Source organism: Falco rusticolus, chromosome 9 (assembly GCF_015220075.1).
Source record: "Falco rusticolus isolate bFalRus1 chromosome 9, bFalRus1.pri, whole genome shotgun sequence".
Lineage (NCBI taxonomy): Eukaryota > Metazoa > Chordata > Aves > Falconiformes > Falconidae > Falco > Falco rusticolus.
In genome coordinates this window covers 2,933,840-2,958,081 of record NC_051195.1, presented here as the reverse complement: position 1 = coordinate 2,958,081, position 24,242 = coordinate 2,933,840, and the positions used below count along the sequence as shown (strand labels likewise).

At 41.2% G+C, this 24,242-nt stretch overlaps 1 protein-coding gene across 2 annotated transcripts in view; it reads left to right on the top strand.

Annotated features, from left to right (window-relative positions):
• PTPRE (protein tyrosine phosphatase receptor type E) overlaps nucleotides 1-24,242 on the top strand; it is a 108,969-nt gene that overhangs the window by 24,172 nt on the left and 60,555 nt on the right. The window contains exon 1 of one of the 2 annotated variants that reach the window (XM_037399853.1): nucleotides 7,083-7,210. The exons of the other annotated variant lie outside the window; for it this stretch is intronic. The gene's annotated coding sequence lies outside the window, so the exon portion shown is untranslated. Of the gene's footprint in view, nucleotides 1-7,082; nucleotides 7,211-24,242 lie in introns of those variants that run through there. 2 annotated transcript variants of the gene reach the window in all.

The window sequence follows — 24,242 nt, the reverse complement described above, 5'->3', positions numbered from 1 at the left end:
GCAGTGTTGACTGTAGTTTAGGCAGTGCCATTGTATTTTGCAGACGAGGGGAAGGTATGCGGAGGGGAGATTCCCGAGATAACCCATGTAACAGCTGAGGGGTTTGGCTAGGGTCTGCTCTGGAGAAACTTCACACCTCTGCTACAATCAGGAGCTCATCTGGGAGTTTAAAGCTGGATATGCAGTGAATGCTTCAAAGCTGCTGTCATCTCACCCGTGCATGAAAGGAAGTTCCTTAACAAGCACAGGATAAAAGTAGTTCTGATAGTTACTGTTCTAAAATATATTTAGGAAATACTCCTGACTTTGCTTGACAGTCCCCGGAAAACTTTATCTAAGGTCCAGCTTTCCACAGAAGATTGAACGAGGTGGTCTCCCGAGCTTCTTGCCAACTTCAGCTTTCCTATGATCAATTTTAAAATCACTTGGCATGTTTCTTTCAGGACTTGCAGCCTTCTCAGTAGATGCAATTAAATTAATTTCAGGTGGAAAACAGTGCTTAAAAGAAGCCTTTGGAGGGCACATGCAAACTGATTTCAGGTATATTATTTATTTATTTTTGTTTTGGTGGGGGAGGGGCTGGGGGGGCAGACCCCTTTTAATGTATACGTTAATGCAGGGTGAGTAACCAGCATATTAGAATTAAATGCAGTTGCACACCCATCAGTGAGTATCCCACTTGAGTTGCTTGTATTTCTGCTGCATTGAGGCGTAGTGACATTTGCAAGTTCGTCTCTCTTGAGTGCTTGTGGCAAATGGTCAAAGCATTGGTAATTGAAGTCTGCTGAAATAACTGCAGGTCTTGAAGCATTTTATATTCATCAAGAAGCAATTTTTTTTTTTGCTTTTTTTTATGATGCGGTACAAGAGTGGGATGTTAGTGTAGTCCTGATCTTGTATTCTGTATACTTCTAAACCATCGTAACAAACATCCTTTGTACATCAAAAGGATAGAAGGCATGCAAAGCATGACCTCCGAACAGTGGGTTTTTCCTGTTTACATTGGCCAGGACCCTTTAAAAAAAAATAATTATTTTGTCATGAAGAAGACTACCAAGTAAGTTCACGTCTGTGGAAGCTTGTGTAAGGTGGATAGTGAAACTTAGCATGTTCTGCGTGTTCTCGGCCTTCCAGGAGATTATTAAGGACTTTTTGCGGTATCGTCATCTTAGCAATGTAGACGCATAGAATCAAAATGAAATGGCTGCTACCGTGCTCTAGCAGGGAGCAAGATGAAGTCAGATTTGCCCAGCAGCTGTTTCTCATTTAATCTGAACAAACACAAGAGCAAAGGTCTTTATCCATCACTTTCCAGCGGGTGCTGTTCAGCTGTGCGACGTCTCTGGCAGTGACCTGGACGATGAGTTGAGGTGTCCGCTCAGCAGGCTGGCAGGTGGCTTCACTTTGGGAGGAGCAGATGCTGTGCTGGAGGGCAGGGATGCTGTGCAGAGGGGCATCAGAAAGCCTCCTGCTGTTGGCCAAAGCCAAATGCAAGGGCACGAGGACATGAAGTACGAACTCGGAGAAGAGGGCTTGCAGGGTGGGGGCTGAACTGTAGGCTTCAGCTGCCTGGAGGAAGGTAATGGAGAAGACTGAGCCAAGGTCCACCCCAAGCACAGAGTGCAAGGACAGGAGGCAGTGGGCACAAGCAACCAGTTATATGGGGGGAAATTGCAACTGGTTATATGGGGAGAAGAAAATTCCCCATGGGGGTGGGGCAGGAGGCCGGGGGGCTGCAGCATCCCCTCTTTGGAGCCCCACCAGCATAAGCACATATCCCAGCAGCCTGGAGCTCGGCTCTACTTTCAGCAGGAGGTTGGGCAGGGGGACCACAAAGGTCCTTCTCAACCTAAATTTTTCTGTCTCGTTCAGCATTGCTGCCCATCTAAACTCCTTGCCAGGCTGTGTGCTGTTAAGTGACTTGCTGTTGTTAATTGTGAATTTAGGAAAAAAACATAAAATTAATCCTCTGAATGACTTATGAAAGGGAATTCACATTTGTGTGCAATTCCAGCTGCACTTGGGTATATACAGCGTTATTCCAAAATGCTGGAGGTCCTGATGCTTTTTAGCATCCAGTCTGGTTAATTTGTTCATTATTATTAATGATTATTAGTCTAAGAAAACCTGTTTAGGGTCCATATTGACAGAATAGCATTGCTTATCCCAACAGGTGTTTGTGCTGTTCTGTGGGACTGCATCGCTCTAAACCATCCTCTGGTTACAGTCGTTCATTGAATTGTATTTTACATTAATTTTCATGAAGTAGGTGTATTGGTATGCTTGTGATTTTTGCTATGCTGTTAGCTGGTGTAATACTGGAAATCAAAAACAATTCTATTGATTCAGAGGAGAGTAAAATTTTACATTTATGAAACGCTTAAATTATCAATGCTACTACAGGCTATAGGGCAAAGTGAGAGCTCAGCTTAAATGTGGGAAGGGTTGCTTTCCTGTAGGGTAAACCTGATCAGTATATTTGACTTAGTGAAGCAGAAGCATCATTACAGTCCATAGTTTATGGTTTTGAAGAAACTAAGAAGTGAACCTGTGTTTCGGTGATCAAAGGTAACATGTTTCAATAGTGGTCTCACCACCATGCATCCTCTGGAAAGAGAATATATACCTGGCCATTCCACTGTGGTAGTATTTATATCAAAAATAAGGCTGTTCCTAGTCCATTAAACCAGGATGTGTAACACCAGAAGCGGTTTGTAAAGGAAATTTTATCTATGTAGCTTTGTGTGGTATACATGTGTGAAAGCTACCGCAAAGTTCTACCGTGTTTTGAATTTTCAGTGTTGGAAAAATAAGTCAATTTTGGTCAAGTTGGAACATTTTATAATACATCTACTTTTGTGGTTTTAGTGATGTATTTTGCATATGAGGATGAACATGCACTATTTAAGTCAGAGTGGTAGAAGTCTTGGGTCTGTGATTATTTCCTTCAGATATTTTTGTTGAAGCAGGGAAGGGTTCCTTTCCACAGAACAGAAGAAGGAACCTCTGCAGGTATCAGGTATCAACAGAAAATGTGTTTAGATTTAGATCATTATAGAAGGATAAGGCTGGGAAGCTGCATGGAAAGATAAGCAGGTAAGTTTTGAATTTAATTCTGCTGGGGGAACCATGCTGGTTTACAAAGGCTGCTGCTGAAGGAATCACTAGAAGAGCTCCTGTGGCTTCTTTTGGGCAATATTTAGAAAAGTGCTTAATTCTCGATGCTGGGAGGTGGAGGGACACAGTTAGTGGGCTGCAGCTGTCGCTTTTGGTAAAGGCAGCTGGTGCCTGTGGGTAACAGGACATGGCTTAACTGAGCACAAAACTGCATTTTGCTCAGAAATTACTCCCTGGTCTAGACACTGGCAGCAGCCCTGCCTGGGGACCTCCCTGCTGCCGTGGGTGCTGGTGCAGGTAACTTTGCAGGCTGGTTGGGTTTCTGGCAGCACCGTGAGCCATCGGTGCCCCTGGGTGCAGGGGGATGGGTAGAAAGCTGGGGATCTTTTCAGAGCTAGCAAGATCTTTTAAAGATCTCCTTGGCTACTGAGGTTACAGATGACCAGCTGCATGTACAGTCAGCATTTCCCTCTATTTTACCAGTGTGCATCGCTCGTGATTGAGCGGTGTGGTATCTTTCCCTAAAATCTGATCAGGACATGTAAACCAAACTGAATGACTAAAGACCTGCAGGTCCTTTCACCTCCCTGTTTATCCTTTTTCCAGATTGCTGAAAAATGGCATTTCTTTTGTTTATGTTGTCCAGGTGCCAGTGCAGCTCTTCGTGAAACACCATCGTGAAAATCAGCATGTAGTTAGAGCAGAAAGACTAAAGGGCAGAACGAGTGATTCACCCGCTAGCCAGTCTTCACCTGTGTCCCGTGGTTAAAATGCAATGAAGTCAAGAACTTCAGTTTTATATTTTCCAAAAATGATCTTTTGGATGTGCCCTCCATCACAACATTCTTCTTAGTGATCACTGTTTGTGAAATGAGGAAAAAACCCAGTGGCTTGCTGTTCCACCTAACTTCAGTGGTTTTTGTCATTACTCATGAAGCAAATAGTTTGCTTTATTACTGAAGAATTAAATTGTACATTGCTTAGAAAATATTTCCTGCAGGTTCATCTTTCACTGGCTCAAAGGCACTTTGAAGAAGGCATTGTCTTATCACAGTAAGGCATCTTGGAAAGTCATTCAGTGAGCAAATTGCCAGATAATTGCATCGATCTGCTGTTGAGGAAAAATGCTGAAAATGAACTGTTCTTAATCATGATATCAAGGCATTGGTTCTGTTATCTTAATTAGCATGCTGTGAAATAGGATTTTATTTTTTTTTTTTTTAAGGAAGCAACTTAAGGTGATCTGATTGGCTTTTTATTTTTAGTTACTGCCTTTAGTCGGTTCTGTGAAAGAATCAAAGCTGTGTGCCTCTGTGTGTGAGAGGAAGAACAAAGTCTCCAGGATGTTGATGAATGAAAGTACTAAAGGTTTTTCCATAAGAGAAATGTTGAGGTATATCTCAGGTTTTTGTGTAGCTTTGCTGAAAGTTTTTTTTCTCTTTGCTTCAACACTGTTGTTCTCCTAAGCGCTGCCCCCTGGCACAGACAGCATGCGCTTTGCTGCTGGACCTCCTGTTAGCAGGAACGCATCTGTGTTAGTGTTCTGTTGTACATTTGCATCTTCTTTCGCTGACCTGGGCAGAGAAGGTGATGTCTGAGTGGGCAGAAGATGCAGAAAGACAAGGAGTTTGGCTCTTCTAGTGCAGTTTTAAAGCTTTTTTGGTGTTTTTGGTGACGGCTGGAAAGCTTCTATTCAGACATGAGGGCGTTCATTTCATATGACGTTTATGACTTAAATTGCTCTTCTCTCACAAATACACTTTCCTGCATAGGCTTTACTTGACCTATGGACAGCAGGTCTCTTGGAAGTCAGTGTGTTTTGATTTTTTTATATTGTTGGGGTTTGCTCTTGTTTTGAAGTGCTTTTTTTGCTGAGTGGTATTAACTTAATATTGACCCAAGTTTAGCTACCATCATTTTTGTTGATTATTAGACTTGGTGTTCTACTTTCCAGCAACTTTTTTTTCTTTTTTTTTTTTTTTTTTTTACATATCTTTATGTAGCTTTGTTCCGTGATCGGGCGAAAAATCTAAGACTGAAGTAGGTGCAAAACTGGTTGAAGCTTGGAAATGAGTTAACATCCCATTATTTTGTCTCATTTGTTTTCAGTAACATGGCTATGGTTCTTTGGTGGCCTTTTAGGGAAGGTATGCAGTACACTTGAGTATGAAGAGAGAAAAACTGAGGATACAATTTCTTTTAAGAACTGCTCTGGTGCTATTTCTGATAAGGCTAAGATAAGTTTTATGAGACAGCTAACTTGCACAAATTGTACATTAATGACTTCAGCTGGAAAAGCAAATCATAAGCACAAAATATGCATGCCGCAGGGCAGGCTTTTGTAGCTAATGCCTGATGCGATGGGAAAGGAATGGGTATGTTTCAGACACAGGCTGCAGAGCTGCTTGTAAATGTAGCTTGGTTCCATTTCACCCCGTCACTGCAGTATGCCAGATACAGGATATATATATACTGGGATTTTATGCTGTTGAAAAGTGTGTGAGCTGGGGAGAAGCCCTTGGCACCCCAGCAGTGCCTGCTGCAGTTGAGGTCTCTGGGATAATCCTTACCACGCTGCAGGAGTGAGCAGTTCTGCCAGGCATGTACTGCACTCAGAGAGCTATAAGAGCAAATTATCCTCATTTCTTCTCTTGATGGAAAGAGGTTGACTTGAAGCTAGCAAAATCAGAGCTACCCGTTATTGGTTTTGCAACTGCCAGAAAGATTTCTTGCCAGAAAATTGGTTCAGGTCCTCAATCTAATGAGGCTTCAAGTTATTTATGAGTCTTTCTGAGACTTCATTAACTCAGGTTTATCTGCTGCCTTTCTGATTTTTCCACAATTAGCAATTGGTAATCTTGTCTAAGAAAAAGACCTCACGGTTTTTATGTGAAATGCACAGTCCCACAGAGTGCGTGAGTGAACTCTTACCTCTCCTCTTCCTACCCCCTACTCAAGATGAGTGTGAGTTGCACTGGCAGTTGGTGTGGCTTCCCAGAAAGTGATTTCTTTGCTTTTGGAACATATAATAGGCTCTAAATTAGCTTTGCCATCTCACAGAGTGCAACTCTTGGTTCTTTCAAATTCCTGTGAAAAAGACAGTCCTCCAGAGCCTGCTGAACTCCAAAACCAGAATATGGTAAAAATTAGCCTGACTGGGAGATAAAAACCTGGTTACTTTTTCCAAAGGTACTGCTAGCCTGGGTTTGTGCTTCTTTTTCAAGCACAAAATTTCTATTTTTTTTTCCTTCTTGAGATGTTTCCCTATACACATGAAAAAATGAAGTAGCTGAGGATGGGATTTTGAATTTAATCTCATGCATAATAGGTTTCAGGAACCCACTTTTGAGAGCAGGGGCACCTGAGCGATGCGAGTAGTGCATCAAAGGCAGCTGTTAACCAGGTTTAAAGAAGTTGAGACCCAGTTTACCAAGCTGGGTTTTCCCATGCCAGGGCATGGAGTATGCTAACGGTGCACTTGTAGGAAAGAGGGGAAAATGCAGAAAAAAAATTTCCTGTAACTTCCCCTTCCCTCCTTCCTCAGTATTTGTAAGCAGGGTGTGACGAGTCTGAGAACTGTATATTAAATATTTTGTTCACCTTTTCCACAAACAGATTTTCTCTTATTACTCCCTGGGATAGAAATACATGGCCAGGTTCTCAGTAGCTGCTCTGTTGGGGGCGGGGGGGGGGGGGGGGGGGGGGGGGAGGGGGGGAAGTGACTTCACTCTGTTGAAGCTTCAGCCACTCATGGATCAGCCTGAGCGTTTACTTTTCCAGTCACAGGAGGAAAATGTTGATGTTATAACATGGTCAGAGTCTCTCAGGTTATTCCATTGAATCTGTGGGATGAGCACTTATCACATGCTACAGCTGCAAGCAAAATAATTCAGCAGTCAGGGTTTCCATCACCAGGTTGGGACTATACAAACAGACTTAATTTATGCTATAAAAAAGCTCACCATTTTTATTTTGGCTGATACATTCTGAAAGACAAGTTTGGCAGACAGCAGCGTTCAACTGATCCGAAAAAATGGATCCCATGGGCCAGTGGCGTTTGTTCTTGGGCATCTCTGCATCAGTTGGAAAGCAGGTAAATAACAGGAAAATAAAAATGATGTTTGTATAATGCAATTTAATGAAGTGTAGCTGTATTTCTAGGTGTGTGTCATCTTTGGGAGCACAGAGGGGACATACAGGGAATGTTGTGTGTCTCCTATGTTGTCATGCAGGGGTAGATCTGCCAGGGACAAGGCTGGAGGGGCAGGGGGGCAGCAAGGGACTGGCAGTATGGGAGACAGGACTGGAGTAGGGGAAACAGGTCTAATGTGCAGGTCTTGCTTGAAATGTAATTCAACTAGTGGATAGACATTGAAGATGGAAAACGATTTAAAATACTTTTAGTAGGCTGTCCATTGATTGATCTGAAATAATCTCTTCAGGAGTATTAAATAAAAAATAAAAAATTTAGGGGGAGGACAGCAAAATATCAATTACTTGGGTGAAAAGAGAAATAGAAATATGGAAGAATGGAAATAGAATGTGAAGGGTGTCCTTCCTTAGTCTCTTGGGCCTATATATATTTTTTTTTTTTCCTTACCCTAAAATACACATGTGTGCGACTTGTCTCTATGAAGCTGGTACAATGGCTTGGGCTTAAATGAATGGGTGTGTATTTGTGGTTTGAGTGATTGTGGGTCCAGAACGTACACAGGATAGAAACCAAGATAATGTTCCCTGGACCAGGAAACACAGACAACTAGGAGGGTGTTTTAAGTGTTCACTGCTTTGAAAGATTCCTTGTTTTGGAGAAATTAATTTGTTACTTAACGGTAACTGATTACTCAAAATACAAGCAGAAAATGCAAAACAAACGAAGTAAAAATCATAGTACCTGTGAATCTGTAAATTACACTGGTGATTTCAGTGATGCTATTTTAAACCTGTTTCATCAGAAAGGGTTATTAAAAGGAAGTAGGGTGTACTGGTTTAGTTTCATATCCTCTAGGGCTAAAAGCATCATATAAGTCATTTTAGGGTCTTTCTGTGTCTGACAGAAACTAAAATTAAGTGTTTATGTTTCTGTAGCCTGAGGCAATCTGAGCTCATTCTGAAGGTTTCTAGTTTGTCTTATTAGGAAGTTACTGTTTATCTAGCTATATCTACTGGCAGCATATTTTTAGACATCAGACAGAAGTAATAGGAATATACTGTGATGCATAATAATCTTGTTCTCATACTTGTAAAACTGCAGTTCTGGTAAAAATGTCACATTCTTTCTCCATATGAAAATAAAATTCATCTTCTGAAATGGCCCTCAAGGCATACGGTATCTATGTGCAGGTGCTCCCTTGTTCTGCAGGTAAGTGGCAGTATGTGTGTGTGTGTGTGAATTTTGGAATAACAAATGATTTGTGTAATATTCCCTGGTAAAAACCTGAAAGCAGCCATGCACTGTGCAAGCTCAAAGTTGGATTACGCACCCCAGCATGTACGTACACACTGTGTCTGGGACCTCAGGGACCCCTCAGTGTCCCCGTAATCCCTGGGTGGGGGACAGAGCCATTCCTGGGAACCTCGTGATGGTGATGCCTTGGCTTATGCCTCTGCTGCAGTGTGAAATGTGCTTTTCACCTGTCCTTGCATTCTCCCCGCAAACACACCCCTGCTTGTGTTTTATCCTCAATGTATAATGTGAAACAAGTGACCTAAACATCATGTAAGTGAATAACGCGATGCCAGGCTTGTCTGAAGTGCAGGGGAGTGTGTGTTTGTGCATCCTCCATGTGAGTCTGGGCTACCAGCAGGTTTCCCGTAAGCAGAAACAGATGGCTCGGGCAGCTGCAGAGCTCTTGCCAGCTTCCTTTTTTCAGAGGATGCCGTAAAAAACACTGGGGGAGAAAAGAAGTCCTTTTTTTGGGAGGGGGGTGGTGGTGGGAATCTGCCTTTTCAGAAAACAGCTGGTTTTATAACAGGAGGAATTTTCCTACCCTGTTACTTCAGCGGATGCTGCTGGTGCTTGGCACTGAAGGGGAGCAAGGGCAGGACATGCGCCTGCCAGACAGTGCCGGGCTGGGGGCTGTGCTCTTGCTGTTGTCTGCTGTTGTGGTTGTGAAAACAAAGCTCGCAGATATGGAATGAAGTGTCCCGTATAGACGCTGGATTTTGTTTTTTTAAGTCAGCCTACTTCTTTACTTCCGAAAATAGAAATATATTTCTCTTTGATCTTAGGTCCAGGATACAGTCTCAGTCCAAAAAGTTATTCTCATGGTAACAAACCACATTTGACTGAGGGGTATTTTCCACCAAAAAAATATTTTTGGATGGAATAGGCCAGCATTGCTAAACACAATGGTCAAATCTACAACTTTTGTTACGCATTTCACTCTGAGGAGCTTCCAAATGGGACTGTCCTCTGTATTTTCTGCACATGGTGTCTTTGAGACAGCTGTCAAGGGCTGGTGGGAAAACACTCGGTCTTTTTTTATCCCAGTCCTCAAAGGAAAACATTCCTTTATGCAAAAATCCAACTTGCAGAATAAGGAAGAGAAATCCTTGCAAAATTATGTTTGTGAGCTATAACTAAATCTGCTGAAATACCCTGAGCAGCACTCAAAATTTACTTGTGCTAAATATTTCCTAAGAGTATACTTCTATTTTATTGTGTTATTATTGTACTATTAATCATACTTCTGTTCCTTAGTAAATATGTTCAAGAGTAACAATTCTTTTTAATACCATGTCTTGAAAAGAATTGATAAGGATATGAATGCTGACTGGCTGTGGATGTTAAGTGCTTTGCCAGGGATTTGAGATACATGTACATTTTATCAACAGTAATGCCATCAGGAATTCCAGTGATGATTTTAAAACACATGAAATAATAAAATATCAATTTATTCTGGAGAAAGTATGACAGTAAATGCATACTGTTGTTGACACCAGATGTCATTGGAAAGCAAATATTCTTTAGGTTGTTTATTTGTCAGCAACAGAAGTGATGACAGCAACCTATAGGAAAATCAATAGCTGGATTTTCCATCAGTCACTGCCTCTTGCCAAACTGCTATTCCTGAATGATACTGCATCAAATTAGCATATGTTTGCACGCTTCTTTGTTAATTAACGTTGTTGATATTTGAGGGGGAAAAAAAGGGGGGGTGGGGGATTGCGTATTAGTAGCGGATGGGACAAACAGCAACTACGAGAGTGAGGTCTGCTGCACTGCTGACGGCTGCGTTGGGAGCATCAGTGTTTCCTGCCCCAGCACGATGCAGGCACGGGTATCCAGGCAGGGTTGCCTTCCTCAGTGTCATCGTCACTTGTGCTTTGGGGAGGAAGCCTCATCGCCTCTTGATTTATTTCTCATTGTATTTTCCCAGTTACGGTATATCTGCCAGTTCCTCTTCCTTCCCCCTGAGTGATGCTTTCAACCTTTTATTGCTTGAAATTTCCTGCTTGAAATTATCTGCTAATTAATCACTACATTGCCATTTTTTGATTGAAGCCCAGCTCCTACCAAACTCTTTGTCTCCTTCCAAAACAAAAAAAAAAAGAAGAAAAAAAAAAAAGAAGAAAAAAATGGAGACGTACTTAAGAGGACTTTATTCATGAATGAGCAATGGGAGACTGTAGTCTTTTGGCTCCATCTGCTAATGCTGCCGTGGGGAGTTCTTGTACAGGCTGTAATTTCTCTTCCAACTCAAGCTGCAAACTGACTTTATACATCTGATGCAATGTACTGTTCATACCTGGTGATGTCCCAGAGGAGCCACCAGTCTTCCTGCTGGTACCAGAGTTGCCCAGTTTTCTATACTTCAGTGGGTCTTCCTGATTTTGCTTAAATACATGCAATTACAGCTGTATCTCAGAAATTGGCTGGCATCCATCTGCTCCCATCCTCCTCCTCTTAGTCTTGTTTACCTGTAGTTGGAAGTGCATTTTTCTCTCTTCTTTCACCCACTCACTCCCTTCAAACCTCGTTTGAAACTAGTAAGACAGTCATTTACTGCACTAAGGGTCAGGCAAAAAGAGAAACTATAGCAAAAGGAAGGAAGAAGTGTTGTTAATTGCAGAAAACAAGTACTTCTTGAAGTTAATTGAGGTCTGAAAGAACCTATGCTGGACACATTAACATCAGTGAAACTGAATATGCTATTTGGTAATTGCAGTGAGGGTAAGCAGCTCTCTAGATCCAGACTACTTCAGATATTTTTAGTTGTTCCTTTAGTCATCAGCTTCCACTTCTCTCTGTTCCAGGCACCGGTGGGAAAATGCAGCAGCCCTTTTCTCCAGAAGGGTCACACTGTGCTGAGAAGACGGGATTTTTTTCACTTCTTTTTTGCATAGAGGGCAAACGCAGGGTTTTGAGCTCTTCGAATTATTCTGGCTAATACTTACTCCCATCACAAAACTGTAATGTTTCTCAACTTTTCGAGGATTACTAGGCAAGTGTTAAGCAGGTCTGAGTTTGAGTTGAAATAATGAACCGTTGCTCATGATAAGCAGCTGAATATGTTCTCTAATTAATTATGTTCTGTCTGAGCTACAACACTGGGCAGAACATGAAGCAGCAGACCTGGAAATGTGTCTCCATCTTCCAGCAGTCTGCTGGGTTTTGTACTGAATTGGGTAGCTAGCAAAAGTCTGAGCAATTTCCAGGGAACGACGGATATGCTTTGAAATGACTTTTAACACTTGCCCTCACCCAGCCAAGCTTTTCATCCGAGAACGGCCTGCTTTATGGGTCTCCCAAGTGGTTCTGCGTTCTTGTGTATCTCTTAAATGCGCTAAACCAAATGCAGTTGGATTATGGTGAAAAAGTATACAGTGAAAATGTATAGAAAGGTTGTAAAACTCTTACTTAACTGTTTTGTTTCCAGAAAGATGTTCCACTAATTCTTGAGGAGGCTTGTTAACTGGAGGCAGGGATATGGTGCTTTCCTGGAGATGGGGATGTTGATGTGAGGGATGGTTGGGTTGAACTTCTTCCTTTCCCTCTGTTGGTGGCCTAGGCTACGCTCAGATGATCACGTTGGCAGCAGTAAAAGCCATGGTGATGGTGGTCTGAGCAAATTGCTACAGTGAACTCTGCTCATGAGAAGAGTTTGATTCTAAAAGCAGTTGTATGCTACAGCTTTTTGTAACTCCTTAAATCTACAGGTTAAGGTGATGAAGAGGTAATTCAGTATTTTAGCAGAAAGTCTTGGGAGTTTGGACTTTGATGGGGTCAATGTATCAGGGCTGGAGCTCTTCCTAGCTGAAGACTATGGCTCATCCACAGTACAACGATCTTTTCTGTTTTTAAAGAACTTGGCTGTTTTTCTCCACGTAAAATTTCTCAGAATAGTTTGAGGTTACTATACTGGTTAGTAAAGCCACACTGACTGTAATAGAAATGATTGGGAGCAACCATCAGTCAGAGCTGAATTTGAACTGGAATGGAGCAAAAAAGCGGCAGCAACAGGAACTCCCTGTTTCCCATGTCGAGCTGCAGCAGTCACTGCGTTTGGTCAACTGCAGTCCAAGATCTGAGCAAACTTTAGAGCTGGCAGGCACAGTTGGGATGAAAAGGGGAATGTCACGCACGGAACGATGTGCGTGGTGTGTTGAAATGGTGTAAACAAGGTCTGGAGGAAGCAGAACCTTCGTTTTCATTTGCTTTTAGTCTATGGGGTCAGAAAAGACCTTGATATTATAAATTAGGGAATAATTACTTTTCAGGTGGTTATTCACGACGATAATCTTCTACAATGTTTGTGTCCTTCAGAAAAGCAACTGTATTATGGATGTGGTGTTCTTTGATGTGGACACTGACGAACTCAATCTGTGCACAACTGAAATACAAAATAAAAAAAAGAAAATACAGTTATTACAAGATAACCAGGTTTCACTGTCTGGATTGGCAGTACTTGAACATATGTTTGCTGTCAGCTTGGCTTGCAGATGAAAACCTTAACGTTTCGAACACGGTGGCTCTTTGGGCTCTGTGTGTTAAGGGGGGGTGTAGCAGCCCCGAGAGCCTTGTCTGCGGGCAGGCTCGGCAGTGGCGTTCATGTTTCAGCGCTGACGATTCCTTTTCCTTTAACTGCTTTAGTGTTTTCCCAGTAACATTTGTTATACCCCATGATTATCAGTGTATACTTACTTAGTAAGTTTATATATAATAATTTAATTATTTCTATTACTACTGTGTTACCAGGTTTGCTAGGCAGGCTGTTTAGTTGTCATTCTAAGGTGCAGAAGTCACTTTGCTCAGCAGGGTAAGGGGGGATTTATGCCGTAGCCCAGCTGGGCATCTGCTCACCGTGCTGATGGTGCTGGATGTGCAGGATAACCTACATACACAGTTCTAACCAGCTTCAGCTGAATTGCTTTGACCTCCTTTTTCTTTAACCGTGAGCAGCAAAAGGAAAGGAGGCAGCTTTTTTTTTGTTAATTTTTATTTTCGGTCTGTTAAGCCCCCTCATGTTTGTATTCAAAGGGCATTACATGAAACAGTCTGGTTTGTTGTTATGTGGCAGATTGGTACAAGGGACATGTTGCTGCAAGGTGGTGTACATGCAAACCAGTTCATTAAGAATATATTATCAGGTTTAAAATCATTAGATATTCTCCCGATGACTCTACTGGTGGTGTGTGATTTCTCATGATTGTGAAAGGAAGAGAACAAAATGAAAATCACATCTTGTTGGGGGCTTTTTGTTTTGTGGGGTTATTTTTGACTTGTAAATCTCTAAGTATGTCTTAGCACACAATTATTTTAAGTTTGGCATCAGGAATTGTTGGAGAAGCTAGCACTTACTCTGACTTTCCTTAATTTAATAAAATATTTTCTATTGAAAAGGTATGACTCCAGGATGTAAACTAGTTTGCACTTTATTTTAATTTTGGAGTTTAATAGTCTAAAAGAGGAATGATTTGTAAATAGTGAAAATATTTAATTAAACATTTGTAAATATTTGGACATGTATATGTACATATATACAGACCACAGATCTCAACACAGTTGTGCTTGCAGGATGAGAAGAGGCCATTGCAGCCTCATTATTTGTTGTCCCCCATAGATCCATCTTCTGCCCGGCACTAGCTCCTTCAGGAAACGACAGACCTTGTGCTCGGGGACGGGGGGCTGTTGCAGAAGGGGTGCAGCCCTCTCCTCTGTAGTAGGAAGCCTCTGTCGGGATGCTGTGGAGGTTTGCCCCAGTGGTAATGTGTAACCTGCAGTTCCTGCTCTCACCAGATATTCCCTTTGAAGAGTGGATAAACCTGTCAGTAAATCAGACCGTGGTCTGCTCATCTCTTTTTCATGCGGGATAGATAGAGCATATTTTGAGAGTGCCAGCCTCTGCTTTAGTCTTCCAGAAGCAAAGACAAGTATAGTAGCCAGCTCTGTGGCAGGTGAACTTAGACAATCGTGGTAGGTCCCTTCCAGCTGAGGTATTTTGTTCTGTTTCCCCAGAGTAAAACACTGTGGGTGATGGGACTTTGCACCTTTGCCTGAATTTATGAGTTGCAGCCTGTTGTCCTACGTGGGACCTTAGTAATGGCATGGTCCAAAGTCTTTACCTTTTCTGAAAGAAGAAAACGTGCTGCTCAGGGTGTGTCGAAAGCAAGCCTGGGTGGAGGTTAATGTAATGTGACTAGTATGAATAAATGCATCTCTTGTTCTGATTCAGCAGTAACTTGGCTGGAATAAAAGGAGAATGTTCTCAAGTCAATATTTTAGTACGTCCAAGTTGTGCACAACAACAGGAGCGATGCAGATGTTGACTTGTTGGTAGGAAACTAGAGGGTAAGAATCTCTTTAGCAGTTTGGGGAAGTTTTCCCACTTGGAGTCTGCAGGAAGCTGCTGGAGAGACCCCTCCAGTTAGCCCAGCTGCAGGGTCAGAGGTTCCTGCTGGGCGGCGCTTCCCCTGCCACTTCATGTGTTGGCTCCTGGCAGCACCCCTAACACCAGCTGGCTGTAGCTCTGTGATCCTGCCCCCAACGCCCCAGCAGAAGGCAGTGGGTCGCTTTGACGTGGAGTGGACAGGCCTATGTGAGGGAGCTTCAGCCTGCAGCCAAAGGGCTCCTCTCCCCAGCTTCTACCGTGACCAGGTGGGAAGCTACAGAAACCCATAGAAGCTATACTGCAACATCACCATGGCAACCAGCGAAAATAAGCGACCCTTCTGGAAAAAAAAACCAACAAAGATTTCAAATTTTATTGCATCCAAGAATTATCAGTGTCTGATTGCAGCGCTAGCACATCCATGTTTCAAAGTTTCTTGTCAACAAAACCAAATGGCGATGGATATTTATCTAACGCTCAGGGGAAAGTACTTGCAAGCCTGTCCAGTTGCTTCAAGAAAAAGAAATGGGATTAAGCCAAACAATCTAGAAGAAATACTGCATTAATTACATTTATAAAGCTACCAAGTGCAAGATTAAAAATAAAAAAAAAAAATCTGTTTCTATCATCAATTGGATGAGTGTAGCCCCCATGAAAAAATCAGAACACCTTCATTCTATAAGTGAATGTTAAAGTCTAGGGTTTGGGGGTTATTTTAAGACATTTGAAGAAGTAGCCATGTATCCAGTCATTTTCTGAATGCAAGAACCCTGTTTTTAACATAGGAATCCTTTACCAGTCCTCAAGATACCAGTTTGCTCTAGTTCTTTATGCATAAGTCTCTGAAATTTTTGGGGTTTTGGGGGGTTTCTTTGTTTTTTGATATTTTTTTAATCAGGAAGTTACTAAATTATTTAAACTGTTTCACAAAACTCAGAACCATGTAAATAAAAATGGGGAGTTTGATAATTACAAGAGCAGTGTGCTGTTGAGTCAGAGCTTATTTTGCATAGCATTACCATTTCATGTCCTCTTTAGCTAAGAAACTGAACTGTGTAGGAAAATACCATATGATATTACATATGGCATTTTAATAACACGTATTTTACATATCTTCTGCTTAGCCTAACCGATAAATGTGAAATGTAAAATTTCAAGATGTCTTACCATTTCCAATGGAAAGTCAAGTTCACTTGGCAAGCTAGACCGTGCTGCTTTTTTTAAAAAAAAAAATATTTTATTTTATTTTTTTTCTTTGAGCAGAGGAGTGAGTCTTGTGCATCTGGGGGACTGTTGCCCTGTGGTTATTTGTCCACCAGCTCACCTTCAGCCAGGGTGCCGTGCCGTGCCTGCCAGCAGCGGGGCTGTGCTGGGTGACCTCCTTCCTTCTCTTCCTCCTCTAATCGCAGTTAGTGACAGCTTCTTCTGAAACATGAGTTCAGGTGAAGATTAGGGATCCTTTCATGTTATTTCTGGCTCCTGCATTTTAACTGTTGATCTGTGTTGACGAGAGAGGGGAGAAAGACGCAGAGTAGATGAGAGCCTGCAGCCAGCAAATGGAGAAGGCATAGGAGACTGGAGTGAGATCTGAAGACACTACCCTGCTTGGATTTCTGTGTGTCTGTTATAAATGAAGGCTGTAGGTGTTTTAACAGGTAAGAGTTGATTTTTGTTCTAGCTCATGACATTGGTGTGGGGAAATACATGAATCTCCCAATACTTCTATGCACTGGTCTGAATGGTTGGAGTCTTGGGTTTATCTTCTGGCTTTACACAAGGTACTTGTATGTTTTAGTTTAAAAGCCTACATCCATACATTTGTAGGTACTTAAAGGCACTCAGAGTTGCCTGGTGAAACTTGCCAGAGTATTGAGGTACCAGACTTCAGATCTAAGATACAGGATATTTACCCTTCCACAAGTACCTTTATACCAAATTTGAAGACTTGATGTGGTGTCTCACACCTATGATATTTAGAAGTAAATATGAACTGTTTTTAAATTATAGCTATGGATACTGTGAATTTATTTATGCTTTTGTCTAGAAACATTAGACCTTGAGGGAACTTGCTGAAATATTTTTAGCCTTCTGCATAATTTGGGAAGTACTACTTCTACTGTAGTGTATAAAATGAGTTTCCAAGATGTACTGTGAATTCAAGAAGATAACGAGCAATCATTACTCAGAAAAACATACTCACTTTTTTTTCATAAGTGTAATCTTAGCATTAGGTTATTTTCAAGAAAAATATTTTGGTCTGTTAAATCTGCCTTTCCTAAGGTGGAGAAGTTGAAGTTGGTGATAAAGACCTGACCTCTACCCCTTTATTCCCATTATTAACATTTGAAGCCTGTGATGGTTTTCCTCTGTTTGTTTATGCATGGGAAAAAAAAATGACAGTGGGATTAATCAGCTCCATATGCCGTTTCCTTCCCGAGAAAGTAGAATGGTTGGGGTTTTTTCTGAATGTGTAGATAGGACAAGTATTGGATATATATCATGTTGCTTATTCAAACCTGTTATTTTTAAAAAACCATCATAGCCACTGTGATATAAGAACCAGGGATTAAGTTGTCTTCATTACAAAGTAAACAGTCACTTAAAATATTGACAATTAAAGAATATTTAAAAACACAGATTTGAGAGTTCTCAAGTTTCATAAAACGGTGATTAGACTGAATGATACGTAATTTGTACTCATGCTTGGCTGCAGAGATGCAGCCTTGGATATTACTTGGGCAAGTAATACCCAAGTAAACAAAACCTTTTTATTTTTTTTAATCAAAAGTCATTACGGTTGAACCCTGCCCAGCATTCCCATTTGTAGTCCAATATAGTTCTGTGTCATTCAGAGATGGAGAAGAATCTCTGGCCATGCTTCTAAAAAAAAAAAAAAACACAAAAAAACCCAAACAAAAAACCAACAACCCCCCCCCCAAAACCAACGTTATTTAATGATTACTGTAATCTTAGGTTGTACTGCATTTGAACAAGCAAGTCTTCAAGGACACTTTACAAGTACGGTAGTGGTAGATGTTAGGCTTTGGTCGAGCGTTTGAAGTTATATTTTATTCAAAGAACTGTTCCCAAGTTAACAACAAAATGGAACAATTTCTGGTGATCTTGAACATTTCTGAAATTGCTCTGTGAATTTGCAGTTGAGTCCTCAGAATTATTCTAGATAACCACATTACTGATGAGACTATATAAAATACATGTCGAAAACAGCCCCAAAGAAGACTTAAAGCTAATTCTAATGCTTTTGGCTTAAATTTCAACAGCTTTGCTGGGTTTGCATGAAGAATTTCAATAAGTATGTACTGGCTCTATTAGCTTAAGTGGTTAGAAGAACACAGTGATGGGAATGGATCATAATCCTTTGGTTAACAAGGATGGAATAGGGAAGTATTATAGGCTTACTGCAGCCGTTGTCAGGAGTGTATGCTATTAGGCTGCTTTCCACAATGTGATATAGTCTTTCCCCTAAGTCGATGTATGTGTTGCGTATAGGGAAACCCTATTTTGGGGGTATATCTAAGTGCATTCCAGCAGATGCATTCAAAAGTTCTGCACAGCTGCCGTTTTCCTGACGTTATTCACAATTAAAATAATGTAATTAAGTAACTTAAATATGGTCATGATGAAAATAATTTTTGTACCCTATGTTTACTCTCCAGTTGTGACTTTAGCGTGGGCTGCAGAGATATTCTGCAGTGCAAATGAGTAGTAATAATGCAAATGAGTAGTAATAATGAGTAGTAATGTCTTTCCTGTTCAGACTACCTGCAGATAGCCACATACATTTGCCTTCCTTGAAAAGCAACATGCTGCCTGTATCAAAATTTTTTGTCCTCATTTAAAACGTAATCTTTTACCTTTTCCTCAGCCTTATTTGGTGCCTTGCTTTTCTCATACGTATGATGCGGCCTTATTACTGAATCAAAATTGTCGTACTTCCAGATAAAAAATGTATTTCATGTTGATTAAAAGGAATTAAAGATTATAGGTGTATAAAATAAAAATCCTGAAAATGTCTTAGAAGTGAGGATTCGTGCATCACAAAAGTATTATTTGACAGTTATTTATATATAAAGACTCATTGTCTTCCAGGTAGTTTTCATGTTGATGAATAAATGAGCCATAAAGCTGTACTTTTCAGATCCATGTATGCATTTCAGAAATGGCATGTGAGTGTTCTCCTTTTCCAGGGGTCATCGCAAAGCTGAGTCAAGCACATTGCAGTTTAAAACACTGATGCATTAGATTGCGCAGCTGTTAGTTAAGGGTCTGCGATTTCTTCTGGGATTAATTTTGTTTGCGTATTTGAAATACTAATCCTTGCCTTTTGAGGCAATATCTTGGAATTATTGAAGTGATAAATTTTGCTTAGAGTCATCTATTTAGCTAGCTCGAGTGCCGAGAGAGCTAAACTGAAGATTTGTCATTTATCACTCTAGTTACTGTTGAAAAAAAAGTTAGAACCAAGTGCCATAGATACACTTTTAGGAGAAGGATCTAAGCTTCGCTTTAGCAGGTCATTATGTGTATTCTACTGTTCAGTTTTCTGAGCCAACAGGATATAAATATCTGGGAAGGAAAACAGAAGGTCAAGTGTAAACCTCTCACATCAAAGGATGCCATCCAGCATCTTTCAATCTTCATTCTGCTCATCTCTGATGAGAGAAACATACTTTTTTTTTCTTTCTTAATGCAAACACAAAAAAAGAGTCTCTGAATTTACTGGGGCTAGGAATAGTAAATGGTGGGAGTTAGGAAATGTGTAGATTGAGGAGTGTCAGGGATGCAGGGGTGGTACAGCCCAGGGGTGAGAGCAGTGACTGACACTGAATCCTTATGCCAGGTTTTCCTGGGAAAGGTTTTCAAGCTATACTCTGATACAGCTGTGCATGTGTAAATGTTGGGGTGTTTTGCTGCAGGTAATACTTCTAAGGAAGCTCAAAATGTTATGGCAGTCGCATAATTATAACTGCAGTGGAAAGAGCTTATTTTCTAAATATAGTGATGATATTTAATTGTATAATTCTCATCTTTGGGACAAGAAAAGCTCACTCCCTTGCTCAAATTTCCGAGTTGGTGAATATGACTACTGAGTGTGTAGGCAGCAATGGAAGTAATTTGTAGACATGGAGGCTATACATGAATTTTATGAGCTGTTCTGCTACCCTACTAAAATGCTGTGTGATTCTGAGGCTGGATGATGGAGCAGGACACACCCTTGCCCAGTTTGCCAACAGCACCCAACTGGGAGAGTGGCTGGTAGACCTGATAGCAATGTTGCCACCCAGAGGGATGTGGACCAGCAGGAACATGGTGAACCTCCATGGAGACACACCAAGTCCTGCCCATGGGAGGAACTTGTGCTGCAGGGAAGCAGCTGGAGGGATGCCACCACATATTTAAATCTACTTTAGGATCTAATTTTTGAAAGCTGTCCTTTGGTTGACCAACATTTATGCATACTTGGCCTTAGCCCCGTGTTGTGCGTTAGCGTTTTAAACCTGTTTTTTTAAACAGGAGCTCTTGCAAAAAGGCAGACTGTTTAAAGTTTGGCCATGTGTATGCAAATACTCATTGTGGCTTAATGATTTTGCTCATTTTGAATAAAGCAGGTTGTCATTTTTCAGTGATATTTAAACCCGGCAAGCAGAACATTTGTGCAGCACGCTGCTTTGTGTTTGAGTTGGAGGTAAAACCTGTGGTCAGTGCTAATAAGGTGCAGGGCGAACCTTCTATGCCCCCCAGCCAACTCCTTTTCTTTTCTTGACATCTCTTGGGATTGCATGGTCCAGCGGTGCTGTAGGATGGCAGTCACACAAAGGTGAATGTAAATGTTGAAATGTCTGTAGGTGCTATAGGTTGGCTTTGCTGTCAATGCTCATGATTGCTCTTCCTGGCTTTCTTGTTGATAGATTCATGCATTTCAGACAGTTTGCACCCTTTGGCACAATTTTGTCCTTTATGGAAGCATAACATGATAGGCTGAAACACTGAATAGTCCAAAGTGAGAGATAACATAGCAATCAGTGTTTGGGAAGCAGGTCTAGAAGAGATGAAGTGTGCTCTTTGCTGAATATTCAGACAATATAAGCCTCGTGAAGGTTGTGCAGTTATCTTGCATATTCATGAGAAGATAGTCTGCCCTTGCTAAAGGAATGTACTGTGGGACTGCTACAGCTGTGAGGTCTCTGGCACTTAATCAGATCTCACAAACACAGAATTCATAGCACAAATGTGTTGCCTTAAGCAGCAGTGAGTAACGTGGATTATTTTTCTTAAGGTTTTCAAGAACCATCTTCATACAGAAGTTGTAGTATTATTAGTTCACAATAAACATCACAGTTGACCGGAAAACCTATTTCTGTATTGAAGGTTGCTATTTATATTTAGGTGGCTTTGAAGAAAGAAAAATCCTGATGTAATTATTTATCAAAGTCGTCAGAACAAAATAAATAAAGTGCCCTTGGTTGCCCGGTCTAATGATACATTTTCTCAAAAGATGCAGCAGCTCCACTGCAGACAGATTCCTGTATTTTGGGTAAGTAGCACAGGTTTAGGGGAAGGCAGGGAATCATTGACCTAAATACGTATTTATCTGAGAACTATTCCATTACGGGGAGGTTTTTAAATAAAAGCGATCTCAATCTTAGTCCTCTAAGTCAGTAGGGGTTTGAGCATCTTTAAGTTTACAGGATCCAATAAATTTGCATGGACTTTTCTTGCGTTACTCTGTTTGTTACACAGTTTCTTTAATAATCTTGCAGTTTATCATTGGTTTGGATGTTTGTGTATTAGTGATATGATCTTAGCACGAAGGTATAGGACAGATCTAAAGTGCGCCGTGTCAGACTGAACTACCTACTTTTCATTATTTTTTTTTTTTGAATGGCTATTTCAGAGGAGATGATTTTCTGGCTGTGACAATTCAAATTTCTTTAAGGCTCAGAAGCACCAGGTACAGAAACATGTTTTTCTTTAGCCATGAGATGCTGTCTGTAATTTTGTATGCTATGAACAGTGATACTTTTGTGGGGTTTTTTTTCCTCCTGACATTCTCACATTTGTAAGGGGCATCTTTAAGGCACCAAAGAGGCTGCAAATGTACCTTCTGGTGTGTATTTTATCTTTCTTCCACTTCAGCTCACTCACTGCTGCCTGCCAGCCGCTCGCTCTGGTAGGAGCTCCCCTACCTTTCCCAGGGGTCGCTGCTGGCTTCTGGTTTGGAGAAGCAGTGGTCATCAGAGAGGCAGGGGGGCTGGAAGGCAAGGGGCAGAGCAACGATGGATGCCTTTGCAAAGGCCTTGTTTCTCCTGCAAAATTACAATACAGAAAGAAATATCAGCTGGGGATTGTGCCATTGCCTACTCCTCCCCTGAGCATGAAGAACCATTCCTCATACAGGGCATGGCTGTAGGATGCTGTTAATAAAATATCTGTAAGAGAATAAAATTAAATAATAATGTCAGCAAATTGTACTGCCTGTGAAGAATTTTCCAGTTGTCAGGGATGAAGAGAGAGAGAGATACCTTGGAGAGAGGGTAACTTTTTTTTTTTTTTTCCCCTTTAAGAGCAAACTGAGTGGAAAGGAGCAGAGGACTGTGTAAGGCAGAAACTTTGACCTGCCACAAGGCATCCTGTCATCCTGCAGGTGTATGGAGAAGAGGTATATGCTTGGGGATGGAAGTTTTGTCATGTCACTTCAAGGATTAAAAATAATGCATCCGTCAGCCCTTATTTAAGGAAAACTTTCTGTTGACTTGCATAAGAAATGATGGATGTGGGCTGTACTCTGTCGTGCACACACCAAGAGCTGCTCACAGATACCAAGAGTCACAACCCTAATTTTTGCAAATATAATAATTATAGCACACTATATAGCATGTGTTTTACTACTCAGCTGTGTTTCTGATTAATTACTAAGTGGTTAAGTTCTTGCAGATCAGAGCTTAAGGCTGTTGTCATTGTCAGCTGAAATGCTTGGATGATGATACTGGTTTTCCAGTGGGGGGGGGGGGGGGGGCGCGGAGGGGAGGAAGAGTTTAATAATGTTCCAGTAATTAAATTTATATTTTCATTCAGAAGAAAAAAGTAGAAGTCATCCAACATTAGACAGAAGAAGTTAGGGAAGAAGAATTCTCTGTATGCTTCCTGATGCATAAAGGCTTCAGCCTAAAGTTTTCTGCCTGATGTGCACAGCTGTGGCGTAATTTAATTATAGAAAGGGAAATGGACTTAGAATTCTGAGTCTGTCCATACATTTGAGTTAGTTGCAAGTGTAAATAATTTTTCCAATTAACTGATTTCCAGTCTTCAGTTAAGATAGCTGCTCCTACTGGGCAGGGACATTATTACAGGCTGACTTTTTGCATCTGGGAGAGTCCATGATTTCTAGGAAATTTGAGATGAAAAGCTCAAAAAATTGTTGCTGTGGCCGACCTATATGTGCTCTGTAACAGCAGGGGGTTAGCATCGTTTGAGAGCGTGTGTTTCTATACTGGAGATACTGCAGGTGCTTTTTAAACATGATTGGAGGCAGCTGCTGCTTGAGTAGCAGTGCTGGTGCTGTGCTGGTGCCATGCTGGTGCCAGCTCTGGCACACAGGGCAGAGGGCACCAGCCCACCCTGCAGAGCAGTGGCTCTAGTGGAAGAATTGTGGGCAGATTCTGTTGTCTTTCCTACATTTAAATTACTGTTAAATCAGTGAGGGAAGTAACAGACCTGTGGATTTGAAATGGAAGTAGGGAAAATTATTATCCTTTATGCATACGAAAAAACTTCTGGTTAGATTTCTTGGACTAGGGATGTTAGGAAAGGGCACTGTGCATGTGGAAAAAGGGGAGTGGGTGCTTTGCTGCTGCTCCTTAGGGGCTTTGTGCCTCTGCCAATGCAACGGGATGCTCTGGAGGGAAGTGGCATGGGCATTAAACTCCAATAATGGTTTTCTTTGTAAGAATTCCTTGCTTATGGTTACCCCTATGTATGGCCTCATAGACCAGAAACACAGGATATTTTCGGTGGTTATTTTCCCAAAAAATACATTTTTAAAAGGCGGTTAAAGTGCTGTAAGTCGATATGTATTGATCCGTTACATCTTGTGTATCTTCCTTGTGAACAGTAGCCCAAAAGCATTGGTCTATACCAGCTTTTTTTGTATTATTAGGAAAATAAGTTTGGGTTAGTATTTAGTCTTTTGATAGCACCTGAAATATGCTTAGAGCTTCAGTGTAAAATGTGGTTCTGGTTGTGTTTCATTGCCTTGATGTTATGATCCTG